Source organism: Camarhynchus parvulus, chromosome 1, assembly GCF_901933205.1.
Source record: "Camarhynchus parvulus chromosome 1, STF_HiC, whole genome shotgun sequence".
In the NCBI taxonomy this organism is placed as follows: domain Eukaryota; kingdom Metazoa; phylum Chordata; class Aves; order Passeriformes; family Thraupidae; genus Camarhynchus; species Camarhynchus parvulus.
The window spans coordinates 106,072,877-106,085,163 of NC_044571.1; the positions used below are offsets into that span (position 1 = coordinate 106,072,877).

The following is a 12,287-nucleotide window of genomic DNA, read 5'->3' on the forward strand; positions in this document are numbered from 1 at the left end:
AGTAACATTTTAATGAGCTCAACATTACCATAAACCCAAGGATTAGACAAAATTGAATTTACTGGGAAAAGGAAAGGGTTCATTAAGAGTTAATTATATAGTTTAAGAAGAAATATAACTCATTTTATGATGTCACTTCAACCATGAATTCAGCAGTAGATCTATACTTATTAATAGGCATAGAAATGCCATTATTATATTGACATAAAAACATGGATTTGCACACTACTGCTCAGACTCCCAGTGAAACTTTCTGTATTGAAATCCCTGGGTCAACTTTGTTCTTATCCAGTTCATTATTACATCTGAGGAGAAAAAATACCAAGCTTTGTATTGCTGGTTTGTAATTCCACCTACTATTTTTATAAACATCGTGAACAGTGAAAGCAAAGTTTAATGGATTTACCATTGCCAGTAGGATCTGAAGGCAGGTTCTGAATAAATGTCTTGGATTTATTATTTTAAAAAGGACTGGTAGGGATTTGAATCCAGGCTACCAGCTCTCCTGACATGCCCACTGTAACAGTGATGAATGGCTGCAGTCCAGGCTCCTGGATGCCCAGAAATCACAGGTAAATTCCCACAAAACAGCTCTACACTGACTGCATATAAATTCTAATATATATTCAGGTGTTGTTGGAGATCCTGCATGATGTGGATTTAAAGTGCTCATGTTCAGTAATTTCAGCTACACATTGGATTTACTGCTTTGCCAAAGTTGTCGTTTCTGTTTAGCCTTTTGACAAAAGGGGGAGGGTTGTAGCTCAGTGCCCCCAGATGTTTGATTAGAAAAGAATAGGAAAAAAAAATCTTAAAATCTTAAGCACAGAATTAGTTTTACTGATTTAGTGTAGTCTTTTGTTCATAGGATAGCTCTGTGATCTGCTATTTAAAAATAAATTATTTAATTGATGTCACCACCTTTTAGTGGAGTGAGGTGTTGAAAACTTTGATGAGTTTCAGTAAAATGGAGCTGATCTCCTAAACTCTGCTCTTGAGGGAATGAAAGAACATTCTAGCCAGATGTCTTCTTGAAGGAGAAAAGCCATGAACTGTGGCCAGCAATTCGACCTGGAGGAGTTCTGTCACTCCTGCTTGAGCCAGACCCAAAAGTTTGTCCCAAGATAGGCAGTTCTGGTCTCTGAGCTTCACAATGTTGAGGTGAACCTACAGACCCTCACTAGAAGGATGATTCCTTGCAGCAGAAGTCAGGGTACTGCTGGCATTTGAAAAGGAAGCCTGATTAGTACCTTGGGTTGAATAGGTGAAAGGAAGAGCAAAGAAGAACTCTTAAGCAGGTAATAAATTCTGGATATGAAAGAAAACCAAGTGCCACTGGCTGTGTGAATCTGAGTCACACAGTACTAGACTTCCATTTGTTCAGCAGCAGAAGTGTTTCCATCTCTTCTGAGTTGTGTCCAGCAGACCTGTCTGTTCCTAAGGAAGGAAGGAAGCTCCTGTGAACAGAATTAAGTTATAAAATCAGACGTGTACCAGCTATTGACTGATCATTGTTTAGTGCCCCATGTCTTGTCCCCCAAAAGCTCACCTCTTTCTATGAATGTGAGTGCAGCCAGGCATGTGGAATTCTTCAGAGAGAAACTGAAAATGTTCTACACCTACATCTGGAATTGTTCAGAAAAGGAGGAGCTGAGCTACAGAGGTCCTCCTCAAGGGAGAGTTTTTAATTCAATTTGCCTTAATTGAAGCTGCACAAGTGAACTACAGAATGTTTCCAGTTTTCCTGATCTCAGAGAAATCCCACAGCACTCACTGGTTATATGAGCTATTGCATTTTAGATAGTCCTTTTTCTAAATTCCTTAGTCTAAATAAAGGGAAGCATACTGCATAGTTTAACAATATATTTTCCTTGCTGGAAAATCTGCTTTAAGTAGTGCTATTCTCTCCTGGCCACTTATTTCCTCTGCTTGTAATAGCTTGTCATTCTCTCAGTTGTTTATGAATCTAGGCTGTGAACTGGGTCAGTAGAGTGATCTGGGTTAAAGATCCTCAGCAACAGGAGTTGTTGCCTTTTTTTTTCCCCTTTCCTAATTGGCATGGAAGAAAATGTTTGTAGTATTTGGCCTAAAGTCTATCCCAGGTGAATACTGTGGTAGAGGCTAAAAATTCCCTCCATCCAATCCTGTCGAGTCTAATAATCTAATCTGCCTCTTTCAATATTGTGCTTTGCCTATCATATGGTGCTTGAATATTTTATCTAGCTGGTATAGCCTCTTGCTTTCCAGTGCAATCAAAGAATGACAGTTTCTCTATAAATGTACACAGATTAGCTGGTTTGTGGAAACTACAGACCCAGGTACTGTGTGTCTAGTTAAAATCCATGCAAAGGAGGGAAATGAGTAATTTAAAGGTGCTGGGAGGTTTCTGTTTAACATTTTAAACAGAAACCTGCTTTAAATGTTAAACCTGTTTAACATTTAGTTGTGGAATATTGCCTGAGCTGGAACAGAGTCTTTGTTACACTTGCAGTTGGAAGGGAGGTAAGAGGAAGAGGATAGATTGTAAAATGGATTTTGTATTCAAAAGTGGGATTAACAGAGGTCTGTCAGACCCTTCAGAGGAATGTGAGCCCTTCCTAGGAAGGGCTGTTTCAGCTGTTGAGTAACTTAAAGGCTGTTTCACAGGCACATCTCAGGTTGCTGCTTTTCTACCGTGGAGCACATAGTTGTGTTGTACTCTTTGTCAGTTTTCTCTTATTTTAAAGGAGTCAGCAGATTTGTGGTTATCCTGATTTTCTCTTGTACTGAACTGCCAGCGGACTATTCAGCACCAAGGGTTTATAGGGATATGTGGCATGTGGGGGCTTTATTTTATTGATCTAGTTTCTTGTACTCATCTTTTTTTTTTTTAATTGTGTAAATTTTGTTGTACACGAAGTAGCACTTTGGGACAGTCATATTAGATTAAAAAAAAAGAAAAAAAAATGTTTCACATTTACTGCAATCCCCACTATAATACTACTGTATTTTCAAGAGTGTGTCTGAGTCTAAGCCCTCAGCTGAAGGTCATTTGGAGTCTCAGGCACAGCACAGTGTGATTGGAGGCTGGAGCTGGACATCCAGGTTCTGGTCCCTCTCTGGGTGCTTAAGCTCCCCTTTCAAAATTGTTGCTTCAGGCTATTACAGTTGGTCTTTGCTCCTGTTTCTTTAATTTTTTTTTCTTTTCTTTCCTCTTGCATGATGTCGTGAATAATAATGAGGGAAATGTGAACTCTTACATTCTTTTTTTTACTTTTGAAAATAAGTGTGAGAGTTGAGTTATATTTCATATTGTATTGAAGTAATTCCTTATGCTATTTGAATAGATCAAAACTACCAAAGGTTACTGGTAAATTGCACTAGTTTCTTCTTTGTTTTGAATAAAATCTCAAAACTGAGGCTTTCTTTTCATGTTTAGACCACAGAAAACTACTGTTTTATCTAGATGTTTGTGGATTATTTTCTAGTTGGTAATGTGTCAACAGAACTCAAATTAATTCATTCTAAGAGCCCTTTAATATAGGTTCACGTTGCTCCTTCTGTTTTTAGAGCTCTGGAAACTTAAATTTATTATGCAGAATGATGCACTAACAAGTGACAGATAAATTCTTTAGCATTTGTCAAGATAATACAGAAAATATGTTCTCTATCTTTTTTTGTCCATTCTTATATTTCAAATAATTTGAAATTCCTTTTTTGAAGGAAGAATCCAATGACAAAGCTTCAAAAATGACCCTAACATAGGAAAAAGAAGTTTTTATTGTGTTAAGAGATGACAGAGTAGATGCTCTAAAGAACAGTTTCCCTAGGCCATGCATCCCTAGTACTTTAATGTATTGAATATTATTAAAATAATATGCAAACGTAACTGATAGAGGAGTTTTAGGAGGTGGAGCTTTGTTGTGAATTCTTTCAGAGGGGGTGCCTGGACATGCTGACTGGACATGCCTCAGTAACAGCCATGTGAGCACGTTTTATGCTTTTCCAGTTTCTGTTCTGTATTTGCTGGGACAAATTCTGTAAAAAGTGGAAGCCACTGAGTTTTTCAGAAGGTTGATGACTGAAGGTCAGGTCCAGAAGGAGATGCTACTGCTGAGCCTGTATGCCATGACATGCCTGTTTGTGTGACAGAGCACATGAGGCCAGCCAGCCTTATGGAGCCTGTTGAAATGGCATCTGGCAAGCACCCCAAAATTGACATGGGGGCAGTTTGCAGGATGGGAAGGGAAGTATTTGAGAAGCAGCAGGCAGCTCCCACTGGTGTTGTGTACCAGCTGTGGGCGCATCTCACGCTCCATGTCTGATGAAGTGTGGCCGCACAGGCCCCTCGTTACAAAAGATGGAGTTACAAAAGCTTATTGAGGAATACATGCCTTGCTATGTCTGCTCAAATATCTCATTTCCAATCCTGACTTCTAAAGGGAGCAGCACAAAAAAAAAATCCTGCTCACAGAAAATTGAATAGATGAGTTTTAGCTTATAATTAACAGATAGAGACCATGGTTGGGTATGGGGAAATGGAGGATGGATGGAAGAGGATTCCTATGTTGGGCCTGTTTTGTTTGATGCTTTGCCTAATGTGTCTGAAGTATAGCAGTAACGTGGCAGTGCCCCCTGCCAAGACAGGAAAGCATCCCAGCTGTTGTGTATGTGTTGTGCGTGTGTACACAAGAAGTTTATTAGAGGCTATTCACACTTCAGTGGAGCTCTGAGATTGCAGTCTGTATTATATTGGCTAAATGAAGCATGTAACATTCTATATTTCTCATAGAAGAAATATTCATTCATTTGTATTCATTTTCATGATTCTCAGCTGCTCTTATTCCTTTGTTTTACTGAGGGCACATGTACATTTTAGGTGTTTTGGCTGGGCTGGAACTGGAACCTCAGGGGACTAATGGAGTTAAAGTGGTTGTAGGAGAACCAACTTCAGTTTGGCAACAGAAAAAATGCAATTGGTCAATGTTGTCTCAAACTCTAGGTAGCATTCATTAGGTTGAGTTAATGAAGTGCTACAGGTACCTGGCAGTGCAACTTTTGTACTCACAACAGCAAATCTGCGTGTTAATATACTGATATACTGTACTTTCTGAACCTCACTAGTTAAATCTGCCCTTTCTGGGGAATCTTTCTGCTGTACACACAGACTCAAAATGTACAGTGCAGTTTTTTGTGTGCTCTTCTCAACCACATGGTAAAAATCTCCCACCAGAGTTTTGTTTGTATACCAGTAACATCTGAGGTTTTTTGTATAACAGTGTTTTTGAAAAGTTTTGCATATTTATAATTCTTTTAAGTTTCTATTTTTTTGATTGGTTGGCAACCAAAGACAAACAGGCAAATTCCAAACTATCCTTTTATAACAGTAGCCTAGGACATGGTGGAAGATTTCCTCTTTTCCTAAACACAATCCTCCCTCCTGCATTGTTAGGAGGGAAAGCATCGTTGATGGGATTTGAAGTCTCTAATGCTTTTGGTGAAACTTGTCCCATATTCCTGCTGTAAAGAAGACATTCTGGCATAAAAGTGACAAAAAAGTGTCAGTTCAATTTTCACGTGGTGCTTCCTTAAGTTGTGTTTGCTTCCACATCTGATATTCAATTAGTTGGTAAAAAAATAAATAAGTCATTTATTTACTTATGTAATGCCCATGATTTTCTGAATATGTAGTCCATTAAAAGTGAAGATCATGTAAAAGTTATTTTCAGATCTGAGAAAAGCTACTAAATTTCTGATCCTTGTTAAATTTTAAGACTTACAGCAGACCGTGCACTTTTTAAAAGTTTCTTGTCTATAATTATGGTGGCAGTTCTTCTAGAAAGTCTCTGAACTTTAAGCAAGTAGTTGGGCTTTCAGTTTCAGTGGAATAAAACTCCTAGTAATGTGCCTCTTGTTCACATTAGCAATCTGTGCAGTGCATTCATCAAGACTGATTATGCTTTAAGAATAAGAAAAAAGAAATCTGTTCTGTATCCGAGGGAAAATTTTTCAACGTATTACGTTGTATAGCTTTAGATTTCTGAAATTACTTCAATGTGGTCTTCAGGATATTTGCATTCATAAAGAATACTTGGTTATGCTTATTGCTTCCCTTTGCCTTTCTTGACTGTCAAAACACAGTGATGCTTTTGAAGATTTATAGCAGATGGGTAATGAGATTGCTGACTGTTAACTGCAGCATTCAGAATTTGCTGGTGGAAGGAGGTGGGAGTTTAAAAAAGGGAGAAGGTTATCGGGGATTCATTGCAAGGAAGACAGGTAATAGAACTTTGTTTTCAATCAGGAGGCTTAAACATAAATACGTTATGTTCTAAATTAGAAAATTCTCCTCTCTTCATGCTATCTAGTAGTCATATAAAGTCTTTCAGAAAAAAATTATGGAGGTGTCAGATTGCATCCAAGTGATCATAGTGAATCACAAGAAAGGCAAGGAGATTACACAATTTTGCAGTAAGTATATTCAGGCTGTGTTGCATATGCTTAATTCAGCCCAAATAGCAGCCTTTAAAAAATCAGAAAGAAATCATAAACTAAAGTCTGCAGTAACCATCACTTGTATACCTGTGTAAAAAGGGGAAATAGGTCAGCACTGCCCTTAACTGGGCTAGAAAGATTTCAAAGTCTGACTCCTGGCAGTGTGTGCTGTAAATAAGAAAGGAAAAAGTTGGTCTTCTTTCCTCACCTCTGTACAGTCAGCTAGTTGGGGTACACTTTAGAGTACAATTTAGAGGAGAGGCAAAAAGCCAGCTATCTCCCACTGACTCCATTTGGAATGTCTCCTTATTTGGAATGTCACTGTTGCTTCACCCACCTCAACACTATAATTCTCTGTTCACCTGGTTTGATATATTCTGTCTTTAGAAGCAACACTTTTACATTTAAATATTAATGTTTATCATAATATTTTGTATGTCTGTATCTGTGAACAGTTAAAAGTTGTAGAGAATATGTCAGGGTTTTCTCCACATTTTTGTCTTTATTGAGGCCTGCAAAGCTACCCTGAGCTGTAAGTACTGGGTAAGCACATGAAATACTGAGTGAGAAAAAGGGATGAAGCCAAAGAAAATTGCTGAATTGGCAAGGAAAAAGATTCTTCTTTTGTTTCTTGATGCAGGTATCTCTGTGCTGATCGTTACTTTAATTTCTAGGTATCCTACTAATTAAACATTGTTGACACTGCTAGGCTCTTTGAAAGTACTCTAACACTCTGAAAGTCATTCTCATGGACATGGGGCTTCATTTTACTGAGGCATGGTATATTAACTAACATTTGTGTCTGCTAGGCAGTATCAGTATCAGGAGATAGGCAAATGATGGGAGAAAAACAGGAGGAGAATATTTATAGCTTCTTATAATATATTTTTTTAAAGGTAGCGGCTTTTTCCTGGCTGCAGCTTTTTCCTCTGCACATGCAGAGGGAGCTCAAGAACTCCTTGAGAGTCTTACCTATGACTATTGCCAAGGTTGGGTGGTTTTTGTTACATTTTTTCTTACAAAATGAGGCAAAGACAGTTGCTGAAACAAAGAGGATGGGCACAGCATCTTCAAACAAAGTCTGTTATTGTTCTTCACAAGGGGAGTTGTCTGTGACCCCTTGGGTTTTTTTCTTTCACCCTGTTTCAGCAGGTAGTGCTGGCTTGCTCAGGGACCATTTCAGCAGATCATACACATTAGTCAAGATCTAAAATACCTCCCTGCACCATATGCTACCTAAAGTATAATAATCCTTTAATCTGTCCACTGCATGACATCTGGGCAGTTATTTGACTTAATAGCTCATGTTGATTGTTCATATCAGTACGTATCAGAGGGGGGAAGTGCCAAAGCAGTGGCGGAGAGATGAGGATTTAGGAAAATGCCTTTGGGGAAGTGCCTTGGATCAGGGGAGACCTACTTGTGGTGCGGCAGGTGACCAAACCACCACCGATGTGGCTGTGTAAAATCTTTCTATGAGAATAATATTATTCTGAGATAAGCACAAAACAGGACAGGAGGGGGAAGATGAGCTGCCAGGACCCAAGTTACAGAAGCACATTAATATTTACTCGATATCTCTTTATACCCTCCAGTCAGCACAACAGATGTAGCTGTGTTTTAAGACATTATAATTCATTGAAAAGGGCAACAAAGATACTCTTTCCCTCCCTCCTGTCCCCGGTAATTTCAGATGTTCGCCATGCACACAGAGGGGGAGGAGGTAGAGAGACAAGCGCTGGTGGGAGAAGAATGCAATTATCCCAAAGCCTCCTGACGGGCATCCACTTCTTCCTTCCAGCTTAGCTGCTCTGACCACAGGCTGGGGGCTCGTGGGACATGGACCAGATTGAAAAAGTGGAAGCAGACAGATGGTTATTTGTAATCATCATGTAAATGTAAATCCTGTAAAAATGTTTTCTTTCTAAGGGCCTAAAAGCTGGAAAGAAGGATTAAGGCATGGATATCTAGCCTAGAATAATTTTGACCCCGCCACCTTCCCTCCTACCCCATAAACATCGTGCCTTTATCTCCACTTCCTTTAAACAAATTGCTGGAACCTCAGCTGAGGAAATTAATTCGGTTTCCATGTAATTCCCTGAGTTTATGAGCCTCAGTTTGACCGAGGCCTGGATTTGGGCCTGAGCTGGCAGGTGCTGCTTAGCAGCTGCCTTGGGAGCGGGGGCTCCTTTTTGCTCCTTTCCCTCATCCCTCACTCTGGCAGGTGCGTGCTCCATGTGTTTATCCCCTTGCTGGATGGGCTCCCTTTCCCTGGTTCCACTCCTGGCTACCTGGAAATGGCCATGGGGGGCTTTGCTTGCCTTAAAGACTGCCATGACTGCTCGCAGCCATCTCTCTTGTTTGAGCAGCATCAGCTTCTTTGAGCCACAAGGAGACCCATCAAACTTTAATTAACTTTTGTCTGCAGCGCCGTTGCAGGCCGTGTGTACTCTTTAGCTGCTCTTTGCAGCTCTCCTGTCCCTCGGTGCCTTTCCAGACAGTGGGGCTCAGCCATCTGGAAGCTTTTTGCCCTTGCAAGGCTTTGGCTTTTGAAATGTGAGGGTGTTTGTGCTGCTGTCAGGCTGGTGGGGGGAGTAGCCCCTGGGGTACAGCTGTGCTGCGGTCCCAGGGATGGGGGGCCATCTTCCCCTTTGGCACCCATTGTTTTGTCGTAAAATAGGAGAAAAGTTTGGCTTGGAAGGGTCTTGAAGATCACCCAATACCCCATGGGCAGGGACACCTTTCCTAGACCAGGTTTCTCAGAGATCCACCCAGGCTGGCCTTGGACATTTTCAGGGATGGGGCATCCAGAACTTTTTTGGGCCTCGCCACCCTCACAGATGAGAATGTGAGGTAACACCCAAAAATCTAGAGAAACACCCGTGCAAGCACCAAGGGAGCTTGTCTGTAAAATTGGAATAAAGCAAAGCAAGAACATCCAAGAAAGAACGAGGAAGAGGCAGGGACACCTTTCCTAGACCAGATTGCTCAGAGCTCCACCCAGACTGGCCTTGGACATTTCCAGGGATGGGGCATTCAGAATTTCTTTGGGCCTTGCCACCCTCACAGTAAAGAATGTGAGGCAACACCCAAAAATGTAGGGAAACACCTATGCAAGCATGAAGGGAGCTGTCTGAAAATTTGTAATAAAGCAAAGCAAGAACATCTAAGAAAGAATGAGGAAGAGGAGGCTGGTGGCAACATGGTGCTAATTGTGTTGAATTTTCAAAACACTCGTGTTTGTGTCCTGCCAAAAGGGCCCTGAGGAGGGCTGGCTTCTCAGGTGAACAAAGGCCTTTTGCCTCTGTGGGGAGAGAGTGGTCTGCTCAGGCACACTAATAGTTATTTGGAAGTACCCAGCAATTGTGGATAATTGGCTGAGGAATATTCTGCAGCTCTCAGTCATTTTTCTGTTTTCACAGATGGCTGTACCATTAGGTATGGTGAGTGCACCAAGATGTGCTGCAGCTTTTCCATTTACTGTGCTAGTACGTGTGAGCTCAGCTTCCAGCTGATGGTTCTTCCTTCTGTGGCTTCCTGTGCCACTCCAGGAGGAGAGCCAAGCTCACCTGCTCATGCTCTGCCCTCCTCACCCCTGCTCCCTCTCTCTTGGGGTGATGTTTGGATGTTCTGGGATGACTGGGCTGATCAGATTAATGTCTGTGCTTTATTTCATTGTTGTTAGATTGCATTAAAATAGTGAATCACAGGAATGGCTGCCTGTGCTCTTTACAGTTTACCTTGTTTTTCTCTCTGCTTTTATTCTTCTATTCCCCTTCCTTTACCTGGCTTTTTTTTCCCCTCTAAAGTTAGTGTTCCTACTCTTCCTCTCCAAGTTATTTTCTCACTTTAATTTATATTTCATGCATTTTTCTCTTATCTTTGCTTTTCTGCCACTGCTTTATTTTTTCCCTCTTTCTTTTTTCTCCAACCTTTTTTTGTTTCCCTCCAAAACACAGAATGCTTTAGATGGAAATGGTGAGATATACCTATTCAAGATTCAGGTATATGCTGAGGTACAGAGCAAGATTAAGCAAAGCCTGTAGCATCAATTTTGTCTTCTATTCAAGCCAGTTTTGCAGTGCGGCTTTGGGTAAAGGAATGTGATAAAATCAAATCACCTCTTAGCCTCATATGCTGAGGCTGATTGGAGCCTTACACAGTTGCTGGGATGATTCAGAGAAAGTTAATGTAATTTGCTGTGTATCACTGCAAGAAACTGTGTTTGTCAGGTTCATACAGCAGTGTGAAATGTTCAAGGAAAATGCTTTCCTTAATATTGCTGCCAGGAGTTAGGAGTCAGGAATATAAAGCCATTATGTGGTGGGATCTGCTGATTTTTCTGGGGATTTTTCACAAATAGATTTCTGCTGAAGTTCTGTAATTACACGTAGAACAAAGCCAATAAAAATAATATTTATTCTGTGTGTAATAATAGTGGCAGAAGTTAATTTTTATCTACTTACCATTTATACAAATGTGGGCATAGCATTGTGTAGAAGTACTTTTACTTCCTGTGTATCACGGGGATCACAGAGACATGTGAAGCTACTTTCCTAAAAAAACATGATTTTTTGAGACTTTTTTCTGGTTCTTTCCCTGACATTCCCATGATATTGACTTTCTTGGCTTTCAAAAGTGTTGTACTGCCAATAGTCAGCAGCCCATGATCTTTATCATGCTAATTCTGCTCTCTGCCTTGCATAAGTTACTTCTTCCACTTGATCTTGAAGGTGTATAAATCCATTTCAGCCAATTTGATTATTGTGAATCAGAAGGTTTGTATTTTTCAGAAATATTTGGGGATTGAGGTTTTTGTTTTCTGTTGGGTGTGTCACCTAAGAAGGCTACGGATTCTTGCCAGGGCTGCATTTGTTGCCAGCTGCCTCCTGTCAATTTTATTTTATGCCTCAAGAGCGAGACCTAAATAGTCACTCTTTTTTGTGTGTGTGTGTGTGTGTGTTAGAAAAGGAATTAACTTCCAATTAATTCCCTCCTTCCTCTGGGATCTACCTGTGTATCTCAAAATGGAGAACAATAAAAGTTACCTCCATGTCACTTCAGGTGCCAGATACATACAGCCCACTCACCTCAGACTATTCAGAGACCAATTCTTGTATGTATTAATCATATTTTTCTTCTGGCTTATTACAGAAGAGAAAAATCTCAGTTCCAAATGTTAAAATGGGGCACCTTTTATTAACATTGAAAGCAGTAAATTATCTCTGCTTATGAAATGAGACTGAGCAATTTCTGCTGAACTCTTCCTGACTTGCCCCTTCACTAGGATACAGTGTTTTCTAATTTCTCAGAGGGCCCTGGTTCCATTAAGGGCGAGAACTGTTTTAAAGCTGTAATGAAAGCCATGCTTAGCTGAAATTCAAGGAGGGGCAATGCCCTAAATTCTATTTCAGTAGCTCATCTAGAGCTATTTTCAGTTTTATGTTTATAAGAATGTCAATTAACCTAGCGACTAGGACACACACGGAAGAATAAGGATGAAGTGGATATCATTCTAACACACTGAAGCCAGCTAGTTGGACCTAATCCTTTACAGAAGCTTGATTTACATAAGAAGCCAGTCTGTGTAGCCTAATTTAGTTCTCAAACAGCTTGGTGATTTAAATGCTCTTTCTTTTCAGTGTAGTAGAGATAAGGCTGGTCAAGGTGGCAGAAATATTAGAACTAAAGATATAGAAGGAAGAAATAAATATTTAAGTGGAAGTGCATTACTATCAGTTTTATTTCCCTTACACCTTTCAGAAATGGTGACCATTTTAGCATGCATATGCCAGAAATATGATAGTAACAGT

At 40.1% G+C, this 12,287-nt stretch overlaps 1 protein-coding gene across 13 annotated transcripts in view; it reads left to right on the top strand.

Annotated features, from left to right (window-relative positions):
• The window catches only part of ROBO2 (roundabout guidance receptor 2), a 1,013,596-nt gene that overhangs the window by 851,011 nt on the left and 150,298 nt on the right, over positions 1-12,287 (top strand). The window lies entirely within an intron of this gene.